This window comes from Cynocephalus volans, chromosome 3 (genome assembly GCF_027409185.1).
Source record: "Cynocephalus volans isolate mCynVol1 chromosome 3, mCynVol1.pri, whole genome shotgun sequence".
Taxonomy (NCBI): domain Eukaryota; kingdom Metazoa; phylum Chordata; class Mammalia; order Dermoptera; family Cynocephalidae; genus Cynocephalus; species Cynocephalus volans.
Genome location: NC_084462.1, coordinates 83,696,946 through 83,707,771, shown reverse-complemented (window position 1 = coordinate 83,707,771; position 10,826 = coordinate 83,696,946). Strand labels below are relative to the sequence as shown.

Here is a 10,826-nt window from a genome sequence, read left to right as displayed (position 1 = left end):
TAAAGACTGAGTACAATATTCTTTCTACAACACACTGAACAGATTATTGTAGAAGATTTTCTAAATGCACCTCTCTTTTCTGACAGGATGCACAATTCATCAGAAAACCTACAAATGGGATCTTGTGCTTGGCTGATAGTCTCACACCTACCAACAGCCCCAGACCGATGGAGCAGCCAGGGACAGGCCAACTCCACATCTGCCAACAGGGAATTCCTGGAAAGGCTCTGCACTCAAGACAAACCCCCATACCACCCCAGGGAGGGAGACTATTCCAGGACTGGGGAGAGGCTAAAAGAAATTGAACCTAAACTCTTCATCATGAGTGTCCAGGATGGTCTTGGCTCTCCCTGCTGGGCAAGGCCAGCAGACCCTTTAGCTCTTCTTTCTGATGGCCTCACCTACTGGCTGAACCTGGACTGAATGGGCAGCAGCCCAAAAAGCACGCAAGGCCTCATGCTGCTCAGCTGCATCTGAGCCAGATAGTCCCCAAACAAGGAGTGCATCAGCTGCCTTTTCCAGAGCGGAGAGGTTCTTTCGCTGTGCAGACTTCAGATTGCACCAACAGCCTGCTCATTCTCTTTTGGGGTGGGTTTCTGCACCTTGAGGCCCAGGTCCAGCTGCTCCACGTACCAGGCCAAGTCCTGGGCCAGCTGCTCCACCTGGGCCTCAGCACTTAGGGAGCTTCCTCTGAGGCAGCCTTTTCTGAGGCCCTCACACCTCCATTGGCTGGAGAATCAATTCCTGGTTTTCTTCTTTTGCTTCTTCGGGGCTTCGTTGCCTACAGCGCCTAAGGGGTACACTCTGGAGGCGGTGTCACTGCACATGGGCTGCACTGAGCAGAGACAGACAGTGGAAGGATTCAGGGTGCCAAGAACTGGGCCAGGGAGCCAGGGTATGCAGGATGCAGGTGGTACCCAGGCATGGGGCAGCCAGTGCCTCTGAGCAGGAAAACTACAGTCACAAAGACTGTCTTTATCACTGTTTTCTGTTTTACTAATTTCTTCCCCTTCTGATTCAAAGGAGCTCCTAACTCCTACAGTTCCAACATGTGTGCCACACAACACATTGATGTGCCACAAACAGATTGCATGGATGTCAGTAGATTGGTCATCTCAGCCTTCTGGGCAGAACCTGGGCTGCCAGAGCCTGCAGGCCAGTCACCTCTGGCTAGAGTGAACAACTGTCCTGATTTGTCCTTCAGTTTTAAAATTAGAAATGTCCCAGGAAAACCAGGTCCAGTTGGTCACCCTACCTACCTCTGGCCATAAGAGTGTCGATACCCTAATGTGCAAAACAAATATTATCTATATGTTCCAGGACAAGGAAAAGATTGGGAAAATTTGATCTAGTTTATAATGAGACATACAGCATATCAGCTTTAAGGTAAAAAAAAACGTACAAAATCTGTACCCAGACTAGGATCACTCAAAACACAGAGCTTTTCATCTTGCAAGTAAAACTGCTTCTGGGGCTGCCCTGAGGAGCACAGCAGGGCTGGCATGTCCCTATTCCATGCACATGGTAATGCCACTTTTAGGACAGCAGAGAAGCAAGAACCAATAGCCTCCTTGGACAAACACAGAGGAAAAAAGTTTTCCTTAGGATAAGCATAAGAACAGCCCCACAAAACAGGATCTTCTCCCTCCTTTACTGTCTTCTTCTCTCCTCCTACACTGAACCCGAAGCTCTACCAAAGCAGTGGCAGGATGGCCTCAGGTTATGGCTACCAGAGCCATTCACCTACCTTTTCAGTAGCCTGTTTTGTTTGAACTTTATCCCATATGCCCTGCAAGTGTTCAATAATCATTTGATGATTAAATGAATACAAGCAGAAATGAAGAATATTAGATTTTATTGTCCACATGGTAGCTGCGGTATTTTGAATGTCTAACAAAATGCCTGTAAACCACAGCCCAAGAGGATAATTTTTACAAATATTATACAATCCCAAATATTATAATTATCTTCATTCTCATCCAGGTAGCTGATTCTTCCTGTCAACACAGCAAAAAGAATAAAATGGCATGGCATCAAGTCAAAAAAATCAGCACTGCATTTTGAAGATCCCAAGTTCCCTTTACAGATCAGTGGAGCTGGATTCTATCAGAAAGATTTGTGTGATAACAGAGATAACTAATCAATTATGTGGGAATAAATAGAGCTATAAAGAATGTATTATGCTAATGTAACTCATATGTTATTCATAGTAATTGTGATGGTCAATTTTGGGTGTCAATTTGACTAGATTAAGGAATACCTAGAAACCTGGTAGAGCATTATTTTGGGGTGTATCTGTGAGGGTGTTTTCAGAGGAGATTAGCATGTGATCTATCTTCTGGAGCTATATTCTCTCCTGTCCTTGGACATCAGAACTCCAGGCTCCCCGGATGTTGGGTTCTGGGACATACACCAGTGGCACCCCAGGGCTCTCAGGCCTTTGGCGTTGGACTAAGAATTACATCATTGGCTTCCTTGATTCTGAGGCTTTCCAGACTTGGACTGAGCCATGCTACCAGCATCCCAGGGCCTCCAGCTTGCAGACAGCCCTGTTGTGGGACTTCTCAGCCTTCAGGATGGTGTGAGCCAACTCCCCTAATAAATCTCCTCTCATATATCTACATACATATTCTATTGGTTCTGTCTCTGGAGAATTCTGACTAATAGTGTGATCTACCTTGAGGATATTTTTCAGAGAAGTCAGATACAGGACCATGAACCCCCCAGGAGTTCAAAAATGTTTTCCTGTCTGAAATATTAGAATTCCTTCTTATCATTGGTTTTCAACCAGGGGCAATTTTGTTCCCCAGGGGACATTTTGACAATGTCTGGAGACATTTTTGATTGTCACAAATAGGAGTAGGGGGATGCTAATGGCATCTAGTGTGCAAACATCAGAGATGCTGCTAAACATCCTCCCACAACAAAAAATTACCCAGCCCATGTCAATAGCATGGAGGCTGAGAGTCCCTGCCTTATTTTCAGTCACAAGTCTTGATAGCATCCGTCTTCTGCAGTCTTGATTTACTAATGTCATGAGATGGAGAGACTTGTATTCACCAGAATATCTCTTGGTGAGACCACAATATGAGAAAATATTTTTATCAACTGGAATGAAACCAAGACCTCAAGAAAGCAAGTTTAAATAACTACTTTCTTACTAGGAAGTGTGGGACCTATCGACTGGGGAACCTTTTGTTTTACTGGGCGTCTGAATGAGCTGTGCAAGAGGTCAAGCCAAATGCTGCTCAGAAAAGGGCAAGGAAGAAGAAACCCAAGGGGCAAAGCAAACGAGGAAAGAGTTTTGAGGAGAGAAAATCCATTTAAAGGGGATTTTTTAAAAGTTGTTTATGATGGAGTATGTGATACAAATCCCCTCTTCCATCTTTCCTACAAAGTTTTCTACCTTGATCACTGATTATTTTATACAATCACAAAGATTTTTGTTAGTTTGTTTCTGAGTTTGGCATCTAGGTTGGCCCAGAGACTGATCATGGAAATGCTGCAACTGAGCTACAGTGAATATCTCGGCAAAAGTAATATTCTTTAGCACTCACACGAAGGTCTTACTAAATCTTGAACCTCTCCCCTCACTTGGGAAGAGACTCTATCAGCCCTGGAATTATCTTAACTCTGAAAATATTGGAGATTTCTTACAAAGCAAACACTTGCTCCTATGTTACATTTGCACAACTGTTCCAAACGCAAAAGCCAGCAAAAAATGATCCCCTGAATTATAAAAGGGAAAGGCATCCAGGGTGATGAAATGATGTTGCAATTACACCATAACAAAGTAGCACAAAAGGTCAATGCCAGATGGCTACACCACTCCAGAGAGCTGTCGGAGCATAATACAGCTCCAGTACAGCAGGGCTTTGGAAGAGACAACCAGATCCCAGTGCAAGGAGGCTTCAGCCAGAGCTGAAGCCCACGGTGCCTGTCTACCTTCCTAGACTCAACACTGCCAGTCGCTCCCAGCCTGGAGGGCTACCGTCTGAAAAGAAGCAGAAATGGCATCTAAAAGAAGCCAGACAGATGAGACTGATTTTAACATTTCTGTCAAGTTTCACACAAATGTGTTTGCAAGAACAATCTGAGTGGATGTAGTTAAAATAATATATGAAATTTAATACAACTGTTTACAAAGTACATCCAGGCAATAATTGGAGACAGATGTTATCTAGCAGTTCTCACTGTAAGCTTGTCTCTGAGCAAAATCAGTAAGGTGGGTAGGAGGCTGGAGGTCAGAACAGTGGTGACAGCACCTGACACACGTGTCAATAAGCCAGAGAAAACAGTTGCACTCTGATCCTTCTGGAATGTTAACACCACCCCCACCCAGCTGGTAGACCTATGAAAGGAAGGAACCATCTACAATCCCAGGATGGACTTGCAGGGTACAGAGAAATGCATGAGAAGAAGGTAAATGAGGACAGTAGATGAGGGTCTGTTGACTTCCCCTTGGAAGATGTAATTCATACGAACTCAACCACTGACATCGCCTAATAGACTTGAGCAGGTGCAAGAGATTGTTATGTAACTGATTCACCAAGCTAGCTGAGCCCTCAGAGCTGTTCAAGCTAAGAGAGGAAAAGGGGGAATCCTACTAAATAAAAAAAACCTTAAGTCATGAGGTACATTCAGTTGTCAACTTTTAGTTGTCAGTGTATTAATAAGTATGAGCTAAATACATATTTTCTGCCGTTCACTAACCTGAGGCACCGGTTGATCTAGCTAGTTTCATCTTCTAACAACACAGATGAGAGGCTTTACCCACTGAAGGAAGTTTCGAACTTCCTCTGGGGTACTGGTAATACTTAGTCTCACCAGCAGGACGCCCCTGTGCCAGGATGTGGGAGAAATTGCAGGAAGCCACTTCCTCACGTCAGCCAAGTCAGCATCCTGCAGGAAGACTAAAAGGCATGCATACAGAAACATAACTTCAAACCCCAGGAAAACCTGAAATGTAAGAGAGGGTTTTTTAAAAATATATAACAACCTCTCTCAGTGCTAATTGATCATTCTTTTTCAAGCATGAATGCTTCAGTGCTAGAGCTCTCTGTTCATGTGGAATAGAACAAGCAAGTCTGGTTGGTTATTTAAAATTCAAAAAGCTCCTGAGATAGGAAGTTAAAAAGACCTGTGATGCTGCCTGGATCTGAACAAATGCAGTGTACCGCCATAGACCAGCTGTCAGGAGACCTGGGCGCTATGTCTGTGTCTGTCTTTAATTCTGTGAGTTCTGGCCCTTGACTTCCTCACCTGTGAAATGAGGCTGGGATGGTAAATGTTGTATTTCATCTCTTATGAATGCTCTCGTTGACTGGCAGTGGCTACCTGGATGGTTGTTTATGAGAATTTTGAGGCTGAGATTGGGGTTTCAATGGAAGTAGGATTGTGATTGATTAGTGGTGTCTGCAATGCACACAGGAAGTATTGACACACAATCGACCATATGTGCAAGTTCCTTTCTGGGGTTGCAGATCTTTTACATGCTTTAGCATTACTGAATCAGGACAGCTTCCTTCTGGTCTCCATTGTTTCTGATGAGAAGTCAGCTATTAATCTTATTGTGTTCTCTTGTGCATAACAAATTATTTTTCTCTCAAGGGCTTCAAGATTTTCTCTCTTTTAAAAAATTTTTTTCAGTTGTTTTGCAGTATAACTGACATATAACAACTGTATGTACTTAAGGTATACAATGAGATGATTTCATGTACATACACATTTTGAAATGATTACCACAATCAAACTAATTAATGCATCCATCACTTCACATACTCATCATTTTGTGTGTGTGTGGCAAGAATACTTAGATTTACTCTCCTAGCAAATTTCAAGTACACAATGCAGTATTAGTAACTATAGTCATCATACTGCACATTAGATCTTCAGAACTTATTTATCTTGCAACTGAAGGTTTGTACCCTTTGACCATCTCCCCATTTCCTTCACCCACCCCCCAGCCCCTCGCGACTATGATCCTACTCTCTGCTTCTGTGATGTGATGGTTAATTCTAGGTGTCAATTTGATTAGGTTAAAGAATGCTGGGAAACCTAGTACAGCTATCTTTTTAGATGCGTCCGTGAGTGTGTTTCTAGAAGAGATTAGCATGAGAGCCTGAGTGGACTGGGTGAGAAAGATCTGCCCTCAGTGTGGGTGGGAACCATCCAATCCATTGAGGGCCCCAAGAGAACAAAAATGGAAGAAAAAGACAAATCTCTCTCTCTATCCACTGTGGCCAGGGTACACTCTGCTCTCCTGTTCCTGGACATCAGAACTCAAGACTCTTCAACTTTTGGATTCCAGGACCTACACCAATGGCATTATTGAATTCCCTACTTCTGAGGTCTTCAGACTTGGACTGAGTCATGCTACCAGCATACAGTTTGCAGACAGCCTAGCATAGGACTCCTGTTCACAATTGTGAGAGCCAATTACCCTAATAAATTCCCTCTCATATATTTATAAACATATCCTGTTGGTTCTGTCTGTCTGGAGAACCCTGACTAATACATGTGAGGTTGACTTTTTTAGATTTCACTTATAAATGAGATCATACAATATTTGTCTTACTGTGACTGGTTTATTTCACTTAGCATGATGTCCTCCAGTTTTATCCGAGTTATCTCAAATGGAAGTATTTCCTTCTTTTTATAGCTAAATAATAGTCCAGAGTGAGTGTGTGTGTGTGTGTGTGTGTGTGTGTGTGTAACATTTTCTTCATTCATTCATCAACAGATACTTAGGTTGTTTTCATATCTTGGCTATTGTGAATAATGCTGCAATGAACATAGGAGTACAGATACATCTTCAACATACTGATTTCATTTCCTTTGGAAATATACCCAAAAGTGGAATTGCTGCATCATATGATAGTTCTATTTTTAATTTTTTGAAGAACCTCCATACTCTTTCCTCAATGGCTATACTAATTTACATTCCCACCAACACCGTACAAGGTTTCCTTCTCTCCTTACCCTCACCAACACTGATTACCTCCCATCTTAAGATTTTCTCCTTAGTCTTTGACTTTCAGCATTTTTACTATAATATGTCTGGGTATGAATCTCTTCGAATTTATCCTAGAGTTTGCTGAGCTTACTGAATGTGTAGATTAATGATTTTCATCAAATTTGGGAAATTTTCAGCCAAATTTCTTCCTTTTTTTCTCTCTCTCTATCTGGTATTTCTATTACACGTATGTAGGTGTTTTTGTTTTCAACCAAATTTCATTTTTCCTCCCTCTTCTCCCCATCTGGCATTTCTATTACAGATATGTAGGTGTGTTTTCGTGGTGTCTCATATTTCCCTGAGCCTCTCTTCATTTTTCTTTATTCTTTTTTCTGTTCTTCATATTGTACAATCTCTATCAATCTATCTTCAAGTTAACTGATTCTTTCTTCTGCCACTTCAAATCTACTGTTGAGCTGCTCTAGTGAAATTTTCATTTATTTATATTTTTCAACTTCAGAATTTCCATTTTTTTATAATTTCTATCTTTTTATTGATATTCTTTATTCGATGAGACGTTGTTATCATGCCTTCCTTTGCTTCTTTAAGCACGGCTTCCCTCAACTCTTTGGACATATTTATAATGGCTGTTTTGAAGTCTGTTTAACCTGACATCCAAGCCCTCACACAGGGAGTTTCTGTTGCCTGCTTTGAGGGGAGAGGTTTTATTTGGGGGGGGGCTATGTATGGCGCACAGTTTCTTGTTTCTTTGCATGTCTCATAATTTCTTATTGGAAACTGGATATTTTAGGCACATATTTTCACAACTCTGGATACTGATTCTCATGCCCCCTGTCTGGGGCATATTTTTATTATTGTTTGCTTGTTTATTTGTATAGTAACTGGGATAGACTATTCCAGTGAAGTCTATTTCCTTGCCAGAGATGAAGGCTTTAGGATGACAGTGAGTTTAGCAGGGTTCTCCTTGACTCTTTCTCTGATCTCTCCATTAAAATGCCTGCTTCATTGCATATCAAACCCCAGCAGTTAGGCTGCACTAATTACCAGCTGATGCTTCTACTTCAAAAAGTTCATGGAAAAACAGAATGCAAAGATAACACTAATCCACCCATGAACTTTTTGGAGTTCCTTCAATGCAGAGTTTGAAGGAATAAAAAGTGCAGAAAGCCTGCCCCTCCTGGCGAAATACTATATCCCTTGGTCAGGAGCTGAGGGGACAGGGAACTTGTCTTCTTGGCCACACCCACCTGAGGCCAAGAATCTGACAAGCTGATCTGTTAGTTGGGAAGGAAGAAGTCAGTCGTGGCTCAAGTGCCACAGACTCTTGCTGCTCTTACCAAACTTTAGTAGATTTTCTTTCTTGTTTTTTAAATAGAGTTTCTTGAATAAGTGTTTCTTCATTTGCTGTATGTTTTTAGGATAATTTCCAGACTTCAAATGGTTGGGCTTTTTTTTTTATCGGTTTCAGTGGTTATTCTTGTTTCACAGAGGAGCAAGTCTCCGGAACTCCTCACACTGCCATCCCAGAAGTGGTACCTGACAGCTGCCTTCTTATCTTAAAAAGCAAACTTAAATTTGCCGTAGTTGAATACTTAAGCATGTCACCTCTGTCTTTCTTGACTGAATGTCTGATTGTCAGGAACCTGCTGTTATCCAATTTAAATTGACGAGTGAGTAAGTACAGACCTATGCTTATTTTCCATTCTGTAGAAACAATCTGTATCACCTGACGCTCTTAATCTTTGCTGAAACATATTCTGGCAGAACCAGGGAATTCTTGCAGGAACACTTTATTGCATACAAACCACCTCATCTTTTGTAGGATTTTACTGCTGCAGGTAATTCCCAGATTTGGCTCTCTCCAAAATGATTGACAGTTTTAGCCTCAGGAAAAATTCCAAGGAGTCATTCATGGTTTCTTCTACTACTTTGTTTACGAATAAATGTTGATTAAGAAAGCAAATTGCAAAAGTAAAGCTATTTTTCATCCTTTTCAAGCTGCCTTTGAGTCAGAACTACCATGAGGCCAAAAGGTTCTGTGAGTGCATACAAATCAAACACCACAAGGCCAAGGTTAAATAGCATTAACCAATCTGATAGAAATATTCAAATGAATTAAGGACAAGAGCAATGAGACTGGGAAAGGTAATAAAACAATACAGTATCTTCCACTGATTCCTCTATCATTCAGCAGAGAAGCACCCCATATAACAACACAAAACACACTTGCACTATTTCTAAAGGACTTCCAAAATAAGTTTAGACCACCTCCAAACTTTGATTAAAGTGGTAGGAGAATTGTTGAAGACTAGTAACAAACCTGCAGTCAAGTAACAAGGTCACTGTCTGGTCACCACATCCATAGTCCATCCCAACTCTGTGAACAATAGTCTGGGTTCGTTTGCACCGTCAGTAAAATACTCTGGCAGAAAAAACAACCCTGAAATAACTGACAAAAACTAGTAAACACACATTGTAAAGAAACTGTTTAATTCTACTTATTTGATGCCATGTGCTATAGACTGAATGTTTGTGTCCCCGCAGAAGTCATATGTTGAAACCTAATCCAAGATGTGATGGCATTTAGAGATGGGGTCTTTGGGAGGTGATTAGGTCATGAGGGGGAACCGGTATAAATGGGATTGGTGCCATTATAAAGGAGACCCCAGAGAGTTCCCTCGCCCTTCAGCCATGCAGGAGCACAGCAAGAACAGCTGTCTAAGATCCAGGAAGCAGCCCCTCACCAGACACTGAATCTGCTGGCACCTTGATCCTGGACTTCTCAGAACTGTGAGAAATAAATTTCTGCTGTTTAAAAGCCACACAGTCTGTGATATCTTTGTTATAGCAGCCCAAACAAACTGACACCATGTCTATTTCGTTAGGCATATTTGTATTGTTTTGTTTTGTTATTTTAACTTCTCAATATACATTGTAGTTGATTTTCGTGTCCCTTCACCTGTTCCTCTTTCCCCCCTCCCTGTATATCATATCTGTTCACTTCTCTTAACAAGTTCAAGGAATTGTGATTGTCATTAAACATTTGAAGAGAAAGAGGACATTAGGTATTTCACTGGCTTATCTGATCATTGCAAATCACCACAAATTGCAATCTTATGTCTGAAAGGATTACACAACTGCATCATCACACAATAATCCTGCTGGCTTCTTATAGGGCAATTAGTTCTGCTAGTTTCTGCTGTACCAATCAACTTGAACCTGCCTTTTAGCCAATCAAAGAGAAAATGAGAACCAGCCAGCACAGCAGAATCCTATAATCCCCTGCAGAAAAAATCTAGGAGCCAGCCTTTTCTCCATCAACAATAAAAGACTGGTCCTAATTTGAACCTTCCTTGAGAAGCACCATTTCCAGCCTCCCATGAGACTCTAAGTGGGACCCCTACTTCTTCAGAAGGGTTGTGTATGACCCTCTGTATGACTCTCTGTACTTAATGCCTACAAATGCAAAGAATTTGGAGGAGGCATATTTTGAGTTTAGATCCTTCCTTGAACAAATCACTTAACTTTGTTGGTAAATGGAGAGAAAATACCTGTTCCCAGAGTTGTAAAGATTATCAGCAATGCATATAACTCTCCAGGCACATAGGCGTTCAACACATTAGTCACTATCACTGTTCCCCACGGCTTGCAAGGTGTGCCGCTTCTTGACTTTTTGTTTCTTGGCCTCTAATGCTACCTTAGTCCTCACTCAGTAAGATGCCTGCCAGGCTCAGCACTTCTATTTTTCATCCACTTATGTTGCTTCTTTCTATCTTGACAAACATAGGCATATATACTCCTGAATAGCTCTTCTTGGAAAAAGATGATGTGGAGGTGGGCAACCCTCATT

General features: G+C 41.6%; 1 pseudogene; it reads right to left on the bottom strand.

Annotated features, from left to right (window-relative positions):
- Positions 1-291: 291 nt before the first annotated feature.
- On the bottom strand, positions 292-6,374 carry LOC134372597 (UPF0488 protein C8orf33-like; annotated as a pseudogene).
- Positions 6,375-10,826: the final 4,452 nt, after the last annotated feature.